Raw genomic sequence first — 7,500 nt, 5'->3', positions numbered from 1 at the left:
TATATATATATGTATATATATATATATGTATATCTATCTATTCTAGTCTATCCTATCTATTATATATCTATATCTATAAATGGGTATATATATATATTGGTTGATATATATGTATATATGTTGTTATATATATCTATACTATATCTATCTATTATATAGAGCATCTATATTTATATATTATTTATATGTATATATATATTATACTATATATATATTTATATAAAGAGAGAGAGAGAGAGAGAGAGAGTAGCGAGAGAAGAGAGGAGAGAGAGATAAGATATGCATATATATATATATATATATTTATTTATATATTTATATTATATATATATTTATTATATATATATACATACATATTTATACTATATATCTATAATATATATATATATATATATATATATAAATATATTTCTAAATATTTATTTAAAGAAGAGAGAAAAGAAGAGAGAGAGAGAGAGAGAGAGATAATATAAGCATATATAATATATATATTATATATATATATATAAATAAATATATATAATATAAATATAACATACATATATATACATATATATTTATATATATATATAAATATATATATATATATATTTATCTATATAAATATATAAATAATATATTTAAATAATATATATATATAATAATATATATAGATTAATATATACTTATATAGGCATGTAGATATATATAATATAAATATATATATATATATATATATACTATATTAATATATATGGATATGTCTATATATATATAATATGTTTATATATAATAATATATATATATAGAAATATAGATAATTATATATATAATATAAATATGTGTGTAATCTATAGATATTATTATATATATATATATATTTATATCTATATATATATATATATATATATATATTATATATGTAGGTAATATTATATAATATACATGTATAGATTTATATATTGTATTATATATATATATATTGTATATATATTTGTGTATATAACCATATATACATATATATATATTATATATATATATATATTAATATATATATATATATATATATATATAGATATGTTTATATATAATGTATAGAAATATTATATATAAATATATATATAATATAATATAAATATATTTATATGTGTGTATATATTTATATTAATATATATATATATATATATATATATATATTGCAAATGTATCTATATATATGTATGCTATGTATGTATATATGTATATATATAATGTATAGATATTATATTGATTGAATATATGATATTTAGTTTATATATACATATATAGATGGCATATATATATATATATATATATATTTTATATATATATATATATATATATTATATATTTATATATATATGTATATAAAATATATATTATATATCTTATATATATATGTATATATACCTTTATATAAATATTTGTATAATATATATATATATATTATATATTATATATATATATATATATATATATATATATATATTTATATATATAATATATATATATATTATATATATATATATATATATATATTTATATATATATATATCTATTTATACTTATATACTTAGATATATATATATATATATTATATATATATATATATATATATATACAATATATATATATATTATATATATATATATATATAAATATATATATATATATATATGTATCGATATATATATATATATCTAAAAAGATATATATATTTATATATATTATATAGATGTATTTAGTATATACATACACACACACACCAAACACACACACACACACACACACACACAACAAACACATACACACACAACACACACACCACACACACACACACACACACACACACAATATATATAATATTTATATTTATTGATATTTATATATATATATATATACATATAATATATTTTTATATATATTATATTTATATATATTTTTTTATAAATATATGTATATATATATACATATATCTATATACATATGTTTATATATATTATATATTTAAATATGTATATATGTAAATACATACACACACACACACACACACACACACAACACACACACACACACACACCAACACATACACACCACACCACACACTCACACACCTACCCACACACACACACCCACCATATATAATTATTTATTTTATTAAAAATATATATATATATAGAGATAGACTATATCTAAATTATAACATATATATAAAATTTTAATCTATTATATATATATATATAGAATAAATATATCTATATTATATTACTATACATATATAAGAATACACTATTTATATATGTGTATAAATATGTATATATATATATTATATATATATATCATATATATATAAATAAATATAATATATATATAGATAGATATATATATATATATATATATATATATATATATATACAAATATAGATATGTATATATATTATATATATATATCTTCTATATATATATATATATATATATATATATATGCATTTAATAAAAAATATATATAATATAATGCATATTAATATATATATTATATATATATTATATATATATATTAATCTAAGCAAATATATATATATATATACATATATACATGAATTTTATGTATATATATGTATTTGTATTGTACAGATGTATTATATATGTAACATATAAATATATAATATATATATATAAGCATTTATATATATATATATATATATATATATATATATTATATATATATATTATAGAAAGAGAGAGAGAGAGAGAGAGAGAGAGAGAGGAGCAGAGAGAGAGCAGAGAGAGAGAGAGAGTAGAAGAAGACGAATTGACGATAGAAGATGATAGATAAAATGCATAGTATATAAATATGTGTGTATTTATATATATATAGATAGTCTATATATATATACATAATATCATGAATTTATGTATATAAATGTATTGGTAGATGTACATATGTATTATATATGTACATATATATATATGAAAATATATATATATGCATTTAATGATATATTTATATATATATATATATATATATTTATAAATATATATCTATATAGAGCGAGAGAAGAGAGAGAGAAGAGAGAGAGGAGTAGAGAGAGAGAGATGAGAGTGACAGAGAGTGTGTGAGAGTGATGGCAGAGAGAGAGGAGAGAGATAGAGTGATAGATAGATATGCATATGTTATATATATATGTATATATATATATATATATATATTATATATATTTATATATATATTTAGATTTATTTATATATATTTATGTTATTATACATGTTTATATATATATAAATATATAATATATATATATTTATAATATTGATTATTTTATATTTATAAATATATATATATATATATATTATAATTTATATATTAGATATATTATATGTATAAAGTTAACATGTATAGATTATATTGGTGGATAAGATTGATATATATGTTCATATATACATATTATACATGCATATATACATATATATATATTTATATATATATATAGTATTTATATTTAAATTTATATATATAATATATATATATATATATATATTATATTTATTTATATATTTATATATATACATATTTTACGTAATATATATATATAATAATATATTATATTTAAATCTATATATATAATAAATATATGTATATACATATATATTTATTTTTATATATATAGTTATTATATATATATACATATATATATATAATATATTTATATATATTTATTTATATATATTTATATATTTATAATATATATTTTATTTATATATATAATATATATATATATATATATATATATTAATTTGTATATATATATATGTATATATATATATCCATTATTTTATATAAATATATATATATTATATATAATATTTAATTATATATTATATATATATATATATATCTCTAAGAATGTATATATAGCAGGTGTATATATATATATATATATATATTATATATATATATATATATATATATATATATATAAATATATATTATATGTAGGCACTATATATATAATATATGTATAAAGATTCAGTATAGATATATATTGTTAATATATATTGATATATATGTTCATATATACATCTTATACATGCAATATATATATATATATATATATATATATATATATATATATATATATATTTATATATATATATATATTATATATATATATATATATATCTATATAATATTATTTTAAATACATATTTTATACGTAATATATATATATACCTATAATATTTTATATATATATAATATATATATATACTTAAATGTATATACAATATATATATATATATATAATATATATATATATATATATATACATATATTTCTATATAGAATTATATATAAATAAATATATAAATTTATTTATTTATAATAAATATTTATATAATCTAAATAAATATAATATATATAAATATTATAATAGTTTACATATGTATAGATATATAAGTATATATATATTATCCATATAATATATTATATATATAAATATATATATATATATTTATATATATCTAAAAATATGACATATATATTATATATTATATAATATATAATTAAATATCTATATAATAAATAATTATAAATATCGATATATATCAAATATATATATTATAATAAATTTATACAGTATATATTATATATATATATATATAATATGTATCTATATATATAATATAGATATAAATATATATAAATATATATGTATAATATTATATACATATATATATATATATATATATTATATATATATATATATAAAGATTATATATATATATATATATTATATATATATTTATATATATATATATATATATATATATATATATATATATATAAACGCACAAATAATCATAATCATATATATATACTGATTATATATATATATATATATGTCTTTTTGTGTGTCTTATTTGTATGAATATATTTATAAGCCCCTATATATATATATATATATATATATATATATATATATATATATATATATATATATATATATATATATATATATATATATTATTTCTTTATTTACTTTTTTTCTTTTTTCATTTTATTTTTTTTCTTTTTATTTTTATTTTTTTTTCTTTCTTTCTTTCTCTCTCTCTCTCTTTCATCCCCACATCCTCGCCTCTCAAATCGAACTTTATCCTCGTTCTCTCTCTCCTCCTCTCTTCATGGTGTCTGATCTTCCGTGTTTCTCTACTCTCTCTTCTCTAAAAGCTCAATACAATCGCACTCCTCCGCGCTCATTTCTCTCTCTGTATACATTATCTAATAGATAAATAATACCATAATACATAATGAGCTATCATACTAATATATATATATATATATATATATATATATATATATATGTATATATCTATATATATATATATATATATATGTAAATTTACATATATACATATACGTATAAATGTGGATATTTATATATAACAATACAATATTGTGCCTAACTAAGAAAACATTTCCATCGTAAAACCGCACACGTGTACACAAAGAGTCAGACAAGGAGAGCAGCAGCTATAGACAAAGAGAAAAAGTATGCAAGCGGCAACATTCAGACAAAGCGATACACATTCTCCCAGGAATTCCTTGCTAAATGAGTACCATTCATGAAGACAAACGTGGCAGACCATGCTAATCCAGCAGACCAGCGCCACGCTTCGCAACAGCCGCGGAGTGGGTGCAATTAAAATCCGTAGCAAGGGCTATCAAGAAGTTGTGTGGGTCTTGGCTTTACCTGAAGGACCCCAGGTCTTAGATCCCGGCGAAGACCCCGGTCTCGCGTCGTCCACGAAGAGGAAATACCATGTAGCCACAGTATTCCATGTATCACTGGGGCTGCCATTTCCAACATCGCCCCCTGTGTGATGATGACGGAGAGTATGATGGCGGAGGCGAGCCTGGCCTCGGGCAGGAAAAAGAGAGATAAAATCGCCGCAAAGTCTCTTTTTTTGGTGTTTTTCATAACATCATATTCCCTTACGTCATCGTGAGAATGTTGGCCTCGCCATAACCGCTTGTGCTCGTCGAACTCACTGCTAGCCTTCGCCATCACAACGGCGGTGAACAACTAGCAAAAGCGATAGCGACCGGCTGGCAGTATTCGATCAACGACTATGTCTATAATTACAGGGTTGTCACAGGAAGTTTTGACGCGTTGACGTGACTTACGACTTCTATTGATTATGCGTCAGGTGGACCTCCTCAATGGCTGGCCTGTCTGAAGACGCCCCGACGCGACGTGCCATAAACATGCTCCTCGCCCGACCTTAAATGTCCACTGATAACATGGCGCTGCTAGGCTTGTCAGCCCTGAAATACTGCGCGGGGGGCTGTAGGTGGGTAAGGGTGGGTGTAGGTGGGCCGGCCAGAGTGTAGGTAGGTTAGAGGGTGTAAATGAGCCAAGCAGGATGTGTGTAGTCTGGGAAGGTGTAAGTAGTTCGGAGACGGTGGAGGTTAGGTAGTCTGTAAGTGGTGTAAAGGTGTAGGCCAGTGAAAGGGTAAAGAGAAGTGCAGTCGAAGCATTGAAGGTCACAAGAACTCCGTATAAAGGCACTCATCGGGGCATAGAGAAGCTAGGACGAGTGAAGTCAAGAAGAATTTAAATTCGTTCGAGATTGCCAATAGATAAAAGAAGACGTATTTGGATGAAGATGTGTTTAGTGAGATTTTTTTTTTTTTTTTTTTTTTTTTTTTTTTTTTTTTTAATGTGGCCACACACACAAAGGCAGACGTTATTAGAGAAAGAGTAAAACAATGAAATGAAAAACATTGAAGAGCAGGGTTACAAAACAAGAACAGAATTAGTAATAAAATAGACGCTTAAGAAAGGATCGTTTAAGAAAAGTCGAATGGACTCTATAAAAAGAAAAGAAGAAAATGATAACCCACATCGGCTGATCGAACATAATGAGGTGGATTTTATTCTCGATTTTGGCCAAAGATAAGTCCCAAAGGTTTGCCAGTAACATCACACACTGACGATTAACACAAACAGATGAAGGTGTAGAAAACATAAAATTCATCCTAAATCCATAGTGTGTGCGCAGGAAGATAGTGTCAGCGCACTACTATGAATACATTCTTTTCATTTAATTCTTTTGTTTGTTACGTTCCTGTTATTTACTATTAATACTCACTCATATGTCATCAGGTGGTTTTATTCAACCTTTATTTACCTGAATTATTACACTGAAGATTTATGTGTTTGCTCGAATGCACGTCCATTTGTGCAGAGTATTTAGAATTCTTTGTCCTGGAACCTCAATTGAGTAAATTCGACACGTTGTTAAATCTCTCTCAAATAAGTATAATCAGTTGTCCGGCTCAACACATTTATTGTGTGAGTAAACAGGCGAGCGCCATCACTCCGCGGCTGATATAATTCCAACCGGTGTTTGCTGTGGTGGTGATAGTGACGGTGGCTGTTCCCTCACCACACCGCACCATCGCTTGCTGTAGCTCAGCGTCCGGTTTTATGTTCGTGTTGG

Source organism: Penaeus japonicus, unplaced genomic scaffold, assembly GCF_977035675.1.
Source record: "Penaeus japonicus unplaced genomic scaffold, GWHDUDI00000001_assembly GWHDUDI00000009, whole genome shotgun sequence".
NCBI lineage: Eukaryota > Metazoa > Arthropoda > Malacostraca > Decapoda > Penaeidae > Penaeus > Penaeus japonicus.
The sequence above is the reverse complement of the archived record's forward strand: the minus strand, read 5'-3'. Positions refer to the sequence as shown.